The sequence below is a fragment of the Xiphias gladius genome, unplaced genomic scaffold (genome assembly GCF_016859285.1).
Source record: "Xiphias gladius isolate SHS-SW01 ecotype Sanya breed wild unplaced genomic scaffold, ASM1685928v1 HiC_scaffold_1472, whole genome shotgun sequence".
NCBI lineage: Eukaryota > Metazoa > Chordata > Actinopteri > Istiophoriformes > Xiphiidae > Xiphias > Xiphias gladius.
Window position 1 is genome coordinate 1279165 of NW_024401802.1, and position 17806 is coordinate 1296970.

The following is a 17806-nucleotide window of genomic DNA, read 5'->3' on the forward strand; positions in this document are numbered from 1 at the left end:
ATTAGTACCTTTATCAGGCACTCTGGAATGCTCTGTGGACATGCTTACTTACCAGACAGAATGTTCATGTTGGACAATTGTACAAAACCCCACATTACTTTCAGTGTCAAAGATTTTATTCATCCATGACAACCAGAGTATGGTTAAGATAAGGGAAAGTTTGTGGTCATTCTTAATAAGCAAACAAAAAAAAAGAGTTCCTTCAGTTCATTAAAGTTCATTCATGACCTTGGAAACAGCAGTTAACAAAACAAACGGCTCAATTCAATTCAATTTGTATGGCCAAATTCTTATGGATAATACGATAAGGATATCAGAGAAAAAAAACCTCTTCGTTAAATTATTTGTTGGCACATATTTTTAGTTGAAAATAAGAGGTTAATAACTGGTGTACAATTTAACAAATAAGTTTGTAAAATTGATATTTTTGGCAGTTTGTGTCATGCGATGAAATCAGTTTCCTTTTTAGTCACTTCCAGTTTAGTTCTTCCTGGTTCTGCAGAGAAATGAGACAGACATGTTATACGTGCTCTGAAAGTAATGCACTTGCATTCACTGTAGAGCATCATAGAGGCAGATTTATAGCATAGAAAGCCCTTCTTCCCTTATCTTTGAGATTATTAATGGCCAGACTGAAATTTCCTGTAGATGTAATATTTATTCCCAAATATATGTAACTGTGTGCTTCTTCTATGTCAGTTACTCCATAGGGCTTGGAGTAGTTCACCCTCTGAGTTCTGATATTTCTAACAGTCTGCTGTATTTTTAAGGCCTTATCAGTATAATCTAGATAGTGTCCAAGGGAAGTGATCGAATATTTAAAATCGAATGAGTCTTACTTTTACATCCTGCGACAACTTTCTTTGATTTTGGCATATCCCATTCAATTCTCACACTCACTGAATGAAAAGTTTAAATATTTCTCCCAGATAGTCTTTAATGTTGTGGGAAGTGTATTAGCCTGGCAAAAATTATTTGAATAGTATTGAGAGGACTCATGACCCAGTCCAAATATTTTAATGATATCAGAGAGCAGTTGAAATTGCTGAAGGGGTGCTCTTGGAGAGCCCAGCACATGGACAGCAAGTGCCTTAGTTGTAAGTACTGCCATATACTGGCCAAACGTCTGGATTAAAGATTTCAGTAAATTGTTTTTAAACAGATCTCGAGGCTCGCAGATCTCAGAATCCCTGTGATTATTAACCCTTTCCACAGGAATGGGCTCTACCAACACGTAACTTCGGGTTAAACCATATGCTTGACTCTGAGTTAAGGTGACTGTCTATGTTATGGATCCTAAATACCTTTTTCCGTATGTCTTGCAAATGAGAAAGGACCGGAAGGGACTGCTTCTTAGTTGACAATCTAACGGATAGGCATGCTAGTGGGGTGAGGGGCAGGCACACATCTTGTTCAATACTTGACTTTTGAGGAGCTCTTTCTAGTGGAAGGGCAATATGTCGCAGACTAAACACATAATGATAGAGTAACAGTTTTGGTAGTCCCACACCCGCTCTTTCCACCGAGTTGTTGTTGTAGTTGTAGTTTTTCCCAACATATCTGTGGGCCTTTCCCATTCCAAAGACATTTGTTGTATAAATTGCATGAAATATTTCACAGGAATATGTCTGGGGAGAGATTGAGGGAGGTAAATAAGTTTAGGAATGCCACTCATTTTCAGAACATTACATTTTTCCTACAAAGATAAAAAATAAGGATACCCATCATGATATCTTGATGTCATGACATTTTCCCCAACAGTGGGTCAAAGTTCTTCTCCACAATTTTATCTATTTTAGGGGAGAAGAGAGTGCCTAAATACCTAATGCCCTCTGAAGGCCATTGAAAGGATCTGACTTGATATAGATTTTCAGGGCAAAATGCAGTCAGAGGTAGGGCCTGTTCCAGTTAACTTTGTAGCCAGTGAGCTTTGAAAAATTGATGATAATATCAAGAAGCGCTGGAATAGATTTTACAGGATCAGATGCAAAGCAGAGTATACCGTCAGCATATCAAGTCAGTTTATGCACAGAGTCACATATTGTGACTCCTGGAAAAGAAGAATTCCTACATTTTGCTTCCGGTAGTACTTCAAGTGCTAAGCAAAAGAGAGCTGGAGAGAGGCCCAATCCTTGATGTGTCCTTCTGCCTAGCGTAAAATAAGAAGAGATGAGCCCATTTGTCTGTACTACTGCCTCAGGTTGTTTATATAAGATTTCTATCAATTTCACGAACATCTGCCCAAACCCAAATGCTTTTAACATACAAAACAAGTACTTCCATTAAACTAATCGAAAGCCTTCTCTGTGTTGAGCAAGATTACAGCAACTGGAGAGGTCTAAGTCTAGGTTTAGTCACTAGTTTGCTATCATGACACCACACAGCAGCAATTATTTAACTGGAATGTTTTTTTTATATATATGTCTGGCTAAATATCTGCTTGCTTTGTTGCCTGATTCAAAGTAATTTTTCCTTTACCTAGGCAACAATTCCACCTTTTTGTTAGTAAAGAATTGTACTCAAATTTAAGCTGTGTTAATTTTCTCAGTCCTTCAATGGACTTATTTATTTTATTTAAGCTCTGCTACTTCTATCTTTTTCTCCAATCTATAAGCTCAACATTATTCTGTTTTTTCTTGTGAGCAAACCCCTAAGGTAAGCTGTCATAACGTCTCATGCCATACCTGCAGAGGGCGCTGCTGTAACATTAATTTTATTGTAGAATTTTATTTCTACCCAAAGTTTATCTTTAAAAGCGTGAGCCTATAACAGGGACTTGTTGACCCTCCACCTGGGTGGTAAAGAGTTATCATAATATGGTAATTTTTATTTAACTCTATAAGTTAATGGCAGTCCATCTTTACAGTAAAAGAATTGTGAGCCTATAAAAGTGAAAAGGGATGTAAAGAATAACTGAGCACACTAAAGCTATTAATTTATGCCCTTCTGATGGAGCTTAACAAAGATTGACCATTAGGAACATGAACCTTATATAGACAAAACAAAACAAGGGAGGATGGTTCTGTCTATTTTAGAATAACCAGAAGATATTAGAATGCAAAACCGCTTTATAACCCAAATCAAATGTGCACACTTTGTAACTGTATCTTTCCTTTCCTAGTCCTTGGGCAATCACTACCTCTCAGTCAAAGTTCATTCATATCTTATGGGGAATCATACATATACTTTTTAGCATCATTGTCTAAATCTGTTTACGGCTGAGAAAGAGAGGGAGCGAGAGAGAGAGAGAGAGCGATCACCGTCTCTACATGAAGTCCATTGCTTTTTGGGGGTCGTTCAAGGTGGCAAGGGCCTCCAGTGCCCACACTGATACTCAGTAGAGCTGGGTGCAGCAGGCTGACATGGCCAGTCTATCTCTCAGTTCCTCCCAGTTCGCTTTACTATCATAGGGTTTTCTTTTTGCTCAGCTAGCGTGTCTTCCAGCTTGCTTACCCTCTCGTCCCTCTCCACCCTCTCCTCCACCTCCACCACATGGGTCAAAAATGAAGATAATTTTGCTTCGACGGACGCAGTGGTTTGCTTGATAGTTTTCAAGTGCTCAATTTCCCCTGAAATCTTCTGCAGCATGTCGAAAAGAGTTTTGTTTGCAATATCTCATGTTTTTTCATCATTGCAGGTTAGTTGCTCCATGTAGAAATGTAAGGAAGTATCACCTTTTGTTCTTCATGGGCATTTTTTTGTTGGGTTTTTTGCAGTTTTTGACATCTTCGGGTTACTGTGACTAATAAACTATAAAAAATATAGAAAACTGACTCCGAAATAAAATATTTTAGGAATTAATCTAGAGGTGTTGCGAGAGCTCACCATCTAAGCAGCCATCTTGGTCTTCACGTCACGTGACTCCTTTCATAGCATATTTAATATATTTGTGCATTGTTTTCTTCCCTATACCCTTTTCAATTCATTTCAGGAAGAGACCATCAAAACAATGAAAGAAGAGAGAAGAGAAAACAAAATTTTGTTCTCGTTTTGTTTGATGTGTATTAATGTGTGTGTGTGGAGGGTATAGATATGGTCTGTAGTAGATATGTCTTTCTCGGGAAATATTCACTGAGGCAGTCTTGCAGTCAGCTGTTCAGGATGCTGCAGAATAACTTCCCGAGGTTGCTGCTGACACATATGCCTGGGTCAAATTTATTTCCATTTTTAAAGATTGGTGTGATAATTCCTTCCAAATGTAAGGGAAGTGTCAAAAGTTCAAAACAAAGTATAACAATTTTAATATGACAATGTTGAACTTGCAAATGCTAAATTTCAGCATTTCTTTAAAATACCATCAAGACCACTGGCCTTCCTTAGTTGTACAGCCTGGATTTTAGGCAGTAGCTCTTTTTCAGTAACTTGATAGATAGATAAAGAGTTCTGACTGTATTTAATGACTGATTCTAGAATTTGTAGTTTCTTGAAAAGATTGTTTTGGGCTGAATTCAGTGTAATAGTACTATACAGGTTTTCAGAGTGTTTATTTCCCATATTTTACCATTTTGAATAGCCAATTCTTCCTCTGGGTATACAGAGTGTTTTGTATAATTTCAGTGTTTCCTTGGAGGTGGAGCTCAGGGTTGTCAGGTTGTCTGGGTTTATGATTTGATAAACTTCTGAGTGTTTTTCTCAGGTGTCTGCCATCTCTATCAAACCACTTTTCATTGGCTAAATTTTTGGATCTGTGATCCTGACGCCTTTTTGAAGTGGATAAATTTGCCACATTGTCAAGTACAGTGTGTTAATATCTCGTACAGCCTGATTTAGGCCATCCTTACTGAAGGAATCTGAGGTGAAAAGAAAATCTAATCGAGATTGAATTGTTGAATGTCTGATCACTTTCAAGTAGTCCTCCTTGCTTTTGTTTGTCCATCTATAAGGCTGTTTTATAGTTCAGTTTACTGGGTTCTGCTGCATAAGGGTCTGTTATTGTCTTTCTAATGTAGAGTGTAGTTTTACAATGATCAGATAAGGTTGTTAGGGGGCCGACTGTGAATGCTCTCAGGCAGAAATGGTCTAGGTCTATAATACTATAATCTACTGTGCTATTGCCAAGAGTAGAGCTGTATGTGTAGTGACCAAAAGAGTCCCCTCAAAGCTGACTGTTAACAATGTTAAGACCCAGTTTTAGAAATAGCTGCAGTACTTGGTGTCTGCTTTTGTGGACAGTTTTGTCAGTGTTGTTCCTGTGGGGATGTGAAGGAAGTAGAATGCTGGTTTGGCCAGATATATGTTTGTCCCCCCGTGGGTTAATCTGTTTTGGCATTATAGTCCCCACGGATCAGTACCCGTCCCTGGTGCTGTTAGTGATTGATCTCATCTTCAAGAATGGAGAAATTATTTTCATTATAATAAGGGGATTCTGATGGGGGGATATATGCTGCACACATGAATGTGTCCATATCTGTGGCGACAACCTTTCTATTTTGAGCCAAGTTGAAAATTCGCCTTTTTTGATTAATTCTATTGCGTGTACAAGGTTTGAGTTGTACCAAACCAGCATTCCTCCTGAATCCCTTCTGTCTGGTACCAGACCTATCAAGTGAGAGCAAAGCAAACTGAGCATCTGCTGGATGTCTCTTAGCTCATTTTTGTGGGGGTGTGGTGATGGTTGGGTCTGCTGCCCTCCTCACTGCCTGAGCATAGCTCAGTTGGCCAGGGTATAATTAGGGGCATGATTTGCTCTGGTCTGGCTTGATGGGGATCATAGTTGCCCTGGTGAGGTCTTACTGGGGCATGATGTGGAGGAAGATGAGGATGGTCTGGGGTTTTTCCAGGTGATGGTCTAGTGGGGTGACTTGTTGGTCTAAGGGGGTTGTGGGCCAAGCTGCTAATTCTGCAGGGTGTGCATTGGTCTCTGTGGAGAGCAACATCTTTCAGTGTCTGGGCGAAGATGGGGACTGTATTTTTAAACAGATGGACCTGGTCATAGACACAGTTGACATCCAGGGTGGGGTGGTGGGCCAGGTGGACATTGGGCCTCAGGGAACAGTCTCGGGACATGCTGGCATTGATCCTGTGGATGGGTGTCAGGGTGGAAGTCTTTTCTTGGTAGCAGGGCTGACATGACCACTCTGGTGTTGGGGAAGGTGGTGGAGGCTTTCTCTGTCACTCTTCTGAGTGAATCTGTCACTCTCTCTAGCTCCTTAGGGCATTGGAACCAGTGTGGATGATGATGTGGCTTGGGGATCCAAGCCAGTCCTTTGACCGTAGGTCCATGACATGTTGGCTGTTTTGCCTTCAGATTTTAGCCATCTTGTGAGTGTGGAAAAGTTTCGTTTAATTTATGAATTTGCCATTGGAGTTGATGAGGATGACAATGTCTGGCTTTTCTCTCTGCTGTGCTGGTCTGGAGGGACGAGGGCCAGTGTTGCTCTTTGGGCTGCTGGTGGTGTTGATCTGTGGGATGCAGGAGATCTTTTGGACTCTGCTTTACGTGCTGACCTACTGAGGTAAGCGTATTGTGTCATTTCCTGTTGCCAGCTTCTGTGTGACTGGTAGTGAGTTTTGCTGCTCTGCCTCTACCCAGTTAATTTTGCTATTTTCTTCATTACAGCAGCTAATTACCCGCTCTACATTTAAACGTACATTAGTTTTGCTTAAGAACTCTTAACTCTCTTTCTGTTAGTGATTTTCTCGCTACTTCACAGTTGTTTACACGCTTTTCACATCCACTAGTTACTTTAGGTTAGCAGTTAGCAATGGCTTCTCTCTGTCCTGCTCACTCTCCTGCTCTCTCTTGCTTGGTGTGTCTCATGTTTAGTTATTCCTCTGCCTCCTTTTGCGATAATGGTACATGTAATAAATGTAGTTTATTTGCAGTGATGGAAGCGAGGCTCAGTCAATTGGAAGCACGGCTCCGCACCATGGAAACCAAATCGTTAGCCACTGTAGGTAGCCAGCCCCCAGTAGCCGGTGCTAGCCAACCCATCGTAGCTCCCTCTCTCACCCCGGCAGCTCCTGAGCAGCCAGGAAGCCAGGGAGCCTGGGTGACTGTCCGTAACAAGAAGCGTAGCCCTAAGCAGAAGACCATGCTCCACCACCAATCAGTTCACGTTTCAAACAGATACTCCCCACTCAGCGACACACCCGCTGAGAAACCAACTCTGGTTATTGGCAGTTCTTGGCAGTTCGGCGACCATAGTCAAATGCATTCCTGTGGCCTGAGCGGGCGATATTTAATCCTATTTAAAACTGCTGGCTAAGGATAAACGGAAATATAGTAAGATTGTTATTCACGTCGGTGGTAACAACACCTGATTACGCCAGTCGGAGATCACAAAAATTAATGCTGAGTCGGTATGTACATATGCACAGACAATGTCGGACTCTGTAGTTTTCTTTGGGCCCCTGCCTAATCTGACGAGCAATGACATATATAGCCGCATGTCATCATTCATTTGGTGTCCAGCAAACAATGTGGGCTTTGTAGATAACTGGCGGACTTTTTGGGGATACATTACGAATATATGCTTTCGTAGCGATGCAATTACTCTCATAACAAATTACTTCGGTAAAGGTCAAAATTACCATTTGAGAAACAAACTGAAGTAAAAGTAGAGATGATTCTTTTAATATATCATAATCAATCTGGGTGACTAAAATATTTATACATTCTAAGGCCAACGTTTGTTCTTCATAGACTAAATACGCTTTTAATATGCCTTTAATGGAAGTGAAAATATTTCTGTCAGACTGCCAACCTTTGAAAGTGCAATGCAAGCTGCTTACCAGCATGGCCACCAGTGGCATAGTGTCTGTGAACTGCTGGATTTGGGTTATAAACTGTGTGCACACATGACAGCTCATTTTGGGCAATGCAGGCAAAATGGATAGATTAGTTGTAATGAAGGTTTATGTAAAGTGGCAAAGTAAAAGGCCAAAAAACAATACCCTGGTAAAAAGTAAGAGTACAGTTCTGAAAAATGGTTCCATGCACCAGCTGGCTAACTTCAGGTACTTATTTTTCTATTTTTGCCCATTTTCATTTGGACTCATGTTCTGTTTCACACAATCAGGGCCAGCTCATGGCATAGGTCACCTATGGGTGGTGTCATGATCTGCCCCTCTGAGTGACTTTATGATTGGAATGTTATTTCCTGTTTTATTTTGAAATCACACTCCTGATTCCCAGCCAGTTTCCCAGCCTGCTAGCCACCAGTTAGTCTCCCAGCCTGCATCCCAGTTGGTTAGCTTCTGGCCTGCTAGTCTCCAGCCTGCCTCCCAGTCTACTTAATTCAAGCCAGCATCCCAGTCATCTAGCCCCCAGCCTGCACCAGCTGCTCAGTGCCATGATCGATGCCCAGCCATGTTCCCAGCCGGGCCCCCACCCAGACTCTGAGTTGGCTGCCCCAGCTATCGTCTTGCCTGTTCCTGAGTCGGCTGCCCCATCCGATGTCACCCAGTCCCTGGGTCAGCTGCCTTGCCTAATGACCTGTCAGTTCCCGAGCCAGCTGCTCCAGCCGACGTCTCACCTGTTCCCAGGTTGGCTATCCCGCCTGACATCCTGCTGGTCCCAGCCAGTGACCAGCCTGTTCGACTGTCTGTTCCTGAGTCAGGAGTCCCGGCCAAGACCCTTCCTATTCTGGAGTCTGTTTCCTGAGTCGGCTGTCCCTGCCAACACCCTTTCCCCCCCAGCCAATGCCACACCTGTTTGTGATTGGGCCGATGCCTAGCCTGCTCCAGGTTCCCAGGCAGCAGTCTAGCCGACAACTGTTCCCAATCTCCTGTCAACAAACAGGCCAACTCCTGTCACCAGCCAGGCCAACTCCTGCTCCTGATCTCCTGTCGGCAGCCCGGCCGACATCTGCTTCTGATCTCCCATCAGCAGTCTGGCCAACTCCTTCTCCTGATCTCCTGTCGGCGGCCGGGCTGACTCCTGCTCCTGGATCGGGGCACCGTCTCGTCTGTACCTGAGACTGCTCCACCCGGCCCCCCCAGCTGATGCCCAGTCTTCTCCTGAGTCAGCCACCCTGGCCAATGTCAAGGCTCTGTCTGCCTAGTCATCCTCCAGCTTTTTTTCCTGAGGGGACCAGTCTCCGCCATTGCCCTCCTGCTAGGCTTCCTAAGAGGACTCACCTTTGCTGTGGCCCTCCTGCTTGACCTCCAGAGGGGACTTGCCTTCTCTGTTGCCTTCCTTCTCTGCCTCCAGGAGGATCCCAACATCGCCATTAGTCTCCAGAGGGATACTGACCGCGTTGCTGCCCACCAGCGTTGTCCGGCCTTCACCGTTGTCCCCTTGCTCGACCTCTTAGTGGACATGCCTCCATCTCCACCCCCTGGAGTGCACCTGCCTTCATCGCCGCCCTCCTGAGCAGTCCTACCTTTGCCTCTGCCTCTGCCTGTCAGCCAGGCCTCCAGCCCGTCTGCCCAAGGTTTCCCGCTTCGTCCCTCATCTGCCACCGAACTATCCTCCCAAGGTCTCCTGCTCTGCCTCTGCCCAGTTGTCCTGCTGTTCCCTGTGATCCAAAGCCACATTCCTTTGCCCCCTGTCCTCTGGCCCCTGGCCCCAGATTGAAGGACATGAATCTGAATGGCTGGCTATCTCGATAACGGCTCCTGCTTAGAACATAAGGCATGGTGCTGAAATTTTGCTGACCATATCGGTGATAATAGCTAACACTGTAGCCAGTGTACCATTGTAGAATGAGTGAGTGGTGATGAGGCGGTACTGGTGGGGTAATCGGGTAATGGGGGGGCGCAAATCCTAATTTCGCCTAAGCACCAAAATGGCTGCACACAATTTATTTTTGAGATATAAAACTTTATGAAAAGCCAGCCTTCATTCAGAAGTGAACTATTGTTCAAGTAGGCTACGAATATTTGTACTGTGGTCTTGGGCTAATGACTTCTGCTTTTGCACTTTAGGATTTTATTAAGGTTTCATGATTGATATTATCATGTCTAAGGCTATGCCTCTTTGATATGAACCATTTTTTTATTGTCATAATACTAAAGATGCTTTGTAAACATCAAATCTTACTTTCTAGTTTTCTTAATAGCTGTATAACTCAGTTATTTGATATTTGAAATTAAAGCCTTGGGTTGGGATTCATAAATAGCTCAGTCTAATCAGCACTGCTGTGTTGGAAAGCACTATCTAGGGCGGGACACCACGAAAGAAGTGATAATGGTGAGCGGGATAAAGTAGTCTATGATGTGCGACAGGTGAAATAGTCAATGCGAAAGGTGAAGTAGTCTATACATCCCTGAGTGGCACTGTAAATCAGTCAGGAAATCCTAGAATCCCTTAAAGCAAGAGATGTAACTTCTTGCCAGGTAAAAAGATGAGCTGAGATGGAGACATTAATGCATGGAAAGTGCTTGTCTGTGCTGTCTGAACTATAGGACAGTCAATAGCACGTAAGCAAAAACTAACAGCACAAGTTCGGATATTCAGCGGCAGCCAGCATGCAACTGCACATTAGTCCCATCTAAAATATATCCAGAGTAAGAGGCTTGTCATCTCAGACGGACGCAGAAAACCTTGCACTTATCTCCTGTCAGTTGGACTATTGCTACATGTCCCACAAAAGGACATCCTTATCTTATATGAAAATGCAGTATCAGACCTCTCAGTCTATCTGAGATTAACTTGTTTGCTTCTATAAAAAAAAATACAAAATAGTGGCCATAAATTTGACATTTTGAGTAGTTTGAGTTCCATTATGTGCCCTACAGGCAAAAGTACTGTCAGGATACAGACTGTATCTGTAGTTTCCAAACCAGATTTTGTACAGCGTATCGATTTTGGGTCATTGTGTCAATGTACAAAATTGCAGCAAAAATAGTAAAATGTGTTACTGTTGCTTTATTATCTAGCATGTGCAGATACAGATTATTACTGTAATGCAATATAAAATATAAAATTACATATATAAAATTACAGCCTACAGTGTAACTATTGTGATCAAAAAGGTTTATCGTTATACCCTGACAGTTGGAAGTTGAGGGGCTCACCAAACTCATTAGATGACACATGATCAGCCCCAGAGTGAGCCTTTGTTTTCTGGGGGAGAGCAAAGATAGCAACCCTCGTGACAGCACTATCTTGGTGTTGTTTTCCAACACCTTTCAAAGCATAACCAATGAGATGAGAGCTGCCTGTGGTGTAATCTGAAAGAAACCCATAATGGATGACGTCCTAAACCTCTTAGTCATTGGGTTCTTACCCATCTTCCTGTGAAGGATGAATTTTTTTTTTTTTTTTTTTTTTTTTTTTTTTAACAATTATGGAAACACATAATACACAAATGGTCTCAGCTGATTGTTTTGTTTATCAAATTTCCTGGCACCTTCTTGCTAGCCAGCCCTCGTTGGTGATGTAAACCCACTATGCACTATACATACTGATGATTATATATAGGCAAACATTAAAATCTGTACCAAATCTGGCCAGTAGTAGTCAAAATATCATGACCTGGACCACAGTAGCCAGAGACGATCAACCTAACTATCCTAAAGCTGTGTTGCTGTTAAAGTCAAACAGAAATCTGTTTCATGGTTTATTCAGAATCACTAACAAGACATGCTCTTTTGTATGCTGCATCTCCTGCCACATCCGAAACACTGATGCACATCTCTCTCCGTTAACCCAGACATCAGCTCTCTCCTCCAGCCCTTGTCTGTCCCTTTGTCACTGTGTAGATTTATTGTTAGAGTGATACTCAGCCTTTTTTGCCATGAGAAAGTCCTGGAAGGACTAAACAGATGTGGGTACTGATAAAACAAACACATTCACACACACGTGCAAAGACACACACGCAGTTGTGCTGTCCTATCATGATCTAAATTTTGTTTCAGAGGTCTTCCACCTCTGGTATAGATGCATTTCTGTGTTTAGAACTTAAGGCAAAAAAAAAATCAGAAAAATGAAAACTGCTGTTCAAACAATAATCTTGTCTGGCACAAACAAATAAAGGCTGGGTAGGAAGCATTGAGGCAAACAAAAGACTGATGTCATAGTCAACTCTCTGCTGTGCCCACAACCTCTTTTTTCCGCAAATACTTTTCAGTAATTAGTTGTAGAGAGTGCATGCCCATCAAAAGCTGACCTCAACAAAGGGTAGTTTCTCAATTTAAAAGAAAATATTGTTAACATGGTAACAGCAAGTGCAGTTCAAAATAAATGGAGGAATCTCTGTTGACTTTCTTGAGAACCGCTCATCCAAAAAACACAGTTGTTGACACTGCACTTCCGTGGGTCTTCAGCAAACAGTTATGATGTCATAGAACCCTCTATCAGTTGGATGTTTGCATACGGTTTATAGATTATTGTATGTCTGTATTTTCAATTTTCTCAACAACTGCTCATCCAAAAAACTTAATAGTCAACACTGCACTTCCATGGATGTTAAGCATTACATCCGCTAAATTTGAAGTCAATTGGATGAACTGTTGTCCAGGAAATCAAACTACAGATTTTTCCATTTATTGGTAGAATCACTTTTAGTACTATTTTGAGCAGATATCTTTTTGAGCACTTATTGCATATTTTTTCAAAATTAAAAACTTTCCAGAAAACAATGTATTATGTCTATTAGAATAGCTATTAGAATAGTTTTAATATTAAACATCTGTGCTGGAGGAGTTGAGTTTCCCCGCTAGATACTGAGGGTACATCAACAGTAATAAAAAAAAAGTGGAAGTGACTGTAAATAATCAATATTTCTGTCAGAGAAGAGAAACTAAAAGCAATAGTGAGGTGAGTATGAAATATGTTTAGAGTTTGCATTTACTGTAGAAAAGAGAAAATTAAAAACAAATGGCTGTCTCTAATATAAGCTTGTTTCAAATAAAGGGTTGGTTCTTTGCAGTTGAAGTAAATAAAGGACCTGTTTGAGAATTAACAGTAGTCCATGTTAAGACCATTTTGCAGTTGGACCACACCCATCTTCAAACTCAGCCTTCATTTTGATCTCAACTACACACCTGTAAAGTTTCGTGACTGTATCTTGCATGGTTGTGCAATAGCGTTATTGTAGTGACAAAGGAGACAGACAGACATATAAACACCTGCCAAAGTACTCAAAACCAGCTCTGTGGTAGTTTCTGCTACAGTAGGTGTCTCCAAGACCACATTTTGCCATGATGATACACATACACAAATGCAAGGTGAAAACAATACCAGCCCAGCTGTCGCAACTGGTAATTAGCTATTTTAGAGCTTAGAAGAAAATAGCTGGGGCCAGTTCGTGTCCATGTATGTTTCTACCACGACTGAGAAGTAGCTGTTGACTTTGTCATGTTTTGTTGGTTTGATGTTTTAGCACAGTCAGAGCTTTCTATAAACAGAACTCAGCAGCCAGTCACAGCTTAACCACAGCTCCAGATGGAAAAGAAATTAGAAATTTGGTTAGCCAAATCCAAAGTCCCACATACACTGATCAAACTGTCTTTCAGTTAGAGCAGCAGATAGTCACTCAGACAAAAGTATTTAAAGACATGCATAAACACATAACCAGCTGAAAACTGAATCCTTAATCAATTCTGGAAAAATAAATATATAATCAATATTTACAGTATGTAGATCAATCATATCAAATCATATTGATCACATCACCACTGTCAAATTACAAAGTTCACTGTAAGAATTCTACAGAGGCTGGTAAGTAAGCACTCAGAGGGAGAGCTTATCTGCTTGGAAAGAACAACAAACTGCAAAAACTCGGACATTTATGAACATTGGTCATTTTGAATCATTTTAAACATGAAGCAACATGTTAAAATCAAAAGGCAGCAGGTTTCAAAAGTCCAGTTATATCAAAATGAAAAAGCTGTTGTTATTCTATATTTTTCTCAGTGTCAAAAAATCCACTGTTGGATACAGTGCGTTTACATGCACTTACGTAACTAGATTACTCAGAGAAATTACTGGTTCCCTGGTTACAAAGGGTAATCAGCCATAGTAACTTGGTTACTGTAAATTCATACATGCAGCACATCAGTAACCAGATTTCTCCTCTACCTCCGACTTGTTTTTGAAGAATGGCTCACTGATTTTAATTTCCCTTCCTGTCTGCATTTTGATATCAAGAGACCATCTTGCTTATATAATGGCAAGGTTTTACAGTAGTCTGCATGTACAACCCTGTCTTCTACAATATATGTTCCTATTATACTAATTTACTTTGCCAAATATGTTTGGGAGGAAACATACTATGTACTCCACAGAAAGGAGGAGGTCAGGGTGGATGGTTGGATGTACAAAGCTCAGGACTGTGACACCAGAGACAGTGTTTGAGCCCTGTGTGGTTAGGTATAGGCTACTAAAACACATGGTTAAGGTTACGTTAGGGAAAGATGGTGGATTTGATTTCCAGTCAATGTAGATCTTCAGTATTTAACCAAGATCACTGTCTTTCCTTAACCTTAATCAGGTGCATTTAGTTAAGCTTTATTAAATATGGTGACTGTTTGATCTATGAACAAAATGAGATTTGCCTTGCTTCCAATAAACATTTCACTGATGCTCGGCATTTATTTGAAAATAATTTTACTGGGCCCCCTCTACTTGTTAATGACTGTGCATGTACCAGAAACCATGTTCCCCAGTTTACCTTACAACCCTCCTCTCCTAGTGTTGTAATTGAAGCATTGAAAACCCTTAATACTAGGAGTTCAACTGGATAGGATAAATTAGATCCTTTTTTCACATAACTGTCCACTCTCATTACCATGGAGCCATTAATGCACATAATCTCTCTATCTCAACAGGTTATTTCCTAGTGTTTGAAAAGTGGCCCGCATGATTCCATTACGTAAAGGAGGTGATATAGGTGATTTAAATAACTACTACCCTGTATCCAAATTATCCTGATTAGCAAAAGCAAAAAAGAATCTTACCAACTGAAGTCATTTCTTTCAAGTCACTCTGTATTAAAATCTGGATTTAGAGCTAATGACAACACTATTCCAGCTATTTCATTGGTCAAAAAATATATAATATCTGCTTTAGACAATAAGAAACACTGGTCATGCCCTTTTTGTGGACCTATCAAAAGCATTTGATAGAGTCAAGTATCCTTTGCTTTTACAAAGATTCATAGTATTGTTCTGGATCGAAAGGCTTGTGATTGGTTCCGAAATTATCAGTTTGGGAGGCTTCAGTGTAAATAAAGTCAGAAACTGCCCAGTCTGAGTTTTTACCAGTAGCAAACGATGTGCCAGAAGGGTCAGTTTTGGGTCTAGTTCTCCCCACTTTTTATATTAACAATATTGTTTCTTCACTGAATGGCGGTCGAGTCCGTCTTTATGCAGACGACACTGTTGTGTATTGTACTGCTGACTCTGTATAACTAGTCATTGAGAACCTGCAACTCTGCTTTAATGTTCTTCAGGAAGCTGTTATCGATCTTAAACTGGCACTTAAAGTAAATAAAACAAAATTCATGCTGTTCACTAGAGCCAAAAACAGCCTTTTGTTTTAATGCTCCAACGTCTTGGAACAACTTTCAACACACTATAAATAACAATTCCCTAATATCTTATGGGCAATTTAAAAATATGATCACAAATGTCCCTGCTTCACCCTGTAACTGTTTTAACTAATTTTATTTCTTGTATGTATCTTCATTTTTTATTATGCCTACATATAACTGTTTTAATTTGATTTTATTTGAGTATGTATTTTATTATACCTACTTATTTTATTATGTTTTATTGTATTTATTACTGCTGTACTCAATGTATCCCCAAGTTGCCCAAACACAACCATGACAACATTTATCATTCCTTAGGCTACCTGTCAGGAGCATATATTGTAGGAACATAAATGAAATACAATGACACTGAATATTTTGCTCACACATTCAGAAGGAACATTTTGATTTGTCAATGAACAGTTTGCAGATTCTGGTATTATATTTCATTGCTAATGCTATTGGCCGTGAGGGAAAGGACACATTGTCCACACACTAAAATGTACAAGTTCCCAAAAGTTTTTACTAGTTATTTTATCATTTATCCAACATTTCTGTCAGGATCTGTATTCATTTCCTGTTTTATTTTGAAGTCTTGGTTCTGTTGTGTTACTGTTTGTTTTACTTCCTGGTTTTTCCCGCCTGTTTTGATTACTGTCTCCACCTTAATGTCTTTCACCTGTGTCTTGTTTCCTGTGTATTTAAACCCCGCCTCATTTCTCATGCCTTGCCAGATTGTCTTTGTTACCCTTGTGTTCAAGCTCTCTCGCATTTAGTCCTGATTGATTCCCTGTGTATGATCTGTTTTTCCGGGAATTTTTGTGACCCTTGATTCTGCCTGTTCCTGATCTGCCTTGTTGCCTGGTTTAACTGACTCCTGGTATTTTGACCTCTGCTACGTCTCTCGGATTAAAGATTTGGATTTTGGACATTGCACTTCTGCCTGACTCTCTCTCTCTTGCACTTGGATCCACACACACCTGCCCTTACAATTTCAACCTATAGGTCCTAAAGAAAGGACTGTAGTCCAAAAAGGACATGTAATAAAATTACATGTAGTTTTATGAAAATTCCTTATCAATCAGGAGTTTAACATAAAAACAATAATTACAAACAGGCATTTCCTTTATTCCCTCTTTGATATGTCTCCCCCTGGAGCCAAGACCTAGAACAAATACTGATTTGTTGCTTTTAACTCATATTCTACAAAATGTACATAATTTTTATTAACATAATAATATTAATGATAATTGTATCATGACATTATTATCTTGTAAAATCCAAACAATAGTGTGGAATCCTTTTTGTGATAACCCTTTCAAACCGTTCCTCCAACGTAGAAAGGAGAATAAGTAAGATGTGATGCTTTACAAATGGTAACTTGTGTAGCTATTTTAAGTGTGCTCATGCACAATACAAAGCTCACACAAAGTCCATGGTTTGTATGGAAATGAAATGAAACCATTAGCTGCCTTCACCTTGCGAGAAACACGTTCAAATTCCAAAACACCATGATATGTTTTGAAAATTGGTCAGCAAAGAGGGCAGAGTGTTTGCAGAAATCAGGACTTAATGAGGGGAAAAAAGCCACAGTTTCCCCAGGCGCCAGCAACATCTGGAGCCCGTCCTGCTCCTCCTCCAGGCCGCCCTCCGCATCCCTCACAAACACACATGAACTTTTAACCTCTGTGTGTAAGTGAAGTATTAGCTCCAGGTAGCCAGCTCTGCCTTTTTAGAAGAATTCCAGACGTCTCTCTGCTGAAAGTGGGCTGGAGCTCAGTCAAATACACAGTCAATGTGAGTGTAGATCAGTGTGTCCTCCTGGCTCACTGTGGACTGACGTAGCCTCTTATCTGTCCCTGGACAGAGATATGCTCACAGCTAGGTCACCCTGAGCAAAGAAATCACATTTATGATCTAAACTAAAAACCAATCTGCTGATTTGAAGCATGAAGCATGAAGAGACGTGTTAGATTTAGTATTATGTCCATTTCCATTAGTCCAAAAACAGTCATGTCATACGCACCACACTGCTGAGTGCCTACTTACCCACGTACACACAAATACTGTTTTCAGTCACTGATTATTTTCAAACAACTTTGCTCAAAGCTCCTGCAGATGTTTCACATTAGGAAAGCCTAACAGGAAAGAGGGGGATTACTGTATGTCCTTTGAGCTACTGGGAGGCTTTTAATGTGAAACATTTGTGAGGGAAGTCTGTGATTGACAATAGCTTACCATCAATCAAAACAAATAAAAAAACATCAGAGCTGAAGTGGTTGTAAAAACAAATCAGTTGAGATTGAATCTTCATTCTCCACATCTCCAGTTAACTGGCTTCTGAATGGACCTTGTGGTGAAACTTTTTTGTCAACTATTGTTTA

At 40.7% G+C, this 17806-nt stretch overlaps 1 protein-coding gene across 1 annotated transcript in view; it reads right to left on the reverse strand.

Moving 5' to 3' along the window:
• The window catches only part of gal3st2 (galactose-3-O-sulfotransferase 2), a 35141-nt gene that overhangs the window by 13848 nt on the left and 3487 nt on the right, over positions 1–17806 (reverse strand). The window lies entirely within an intron of this gene.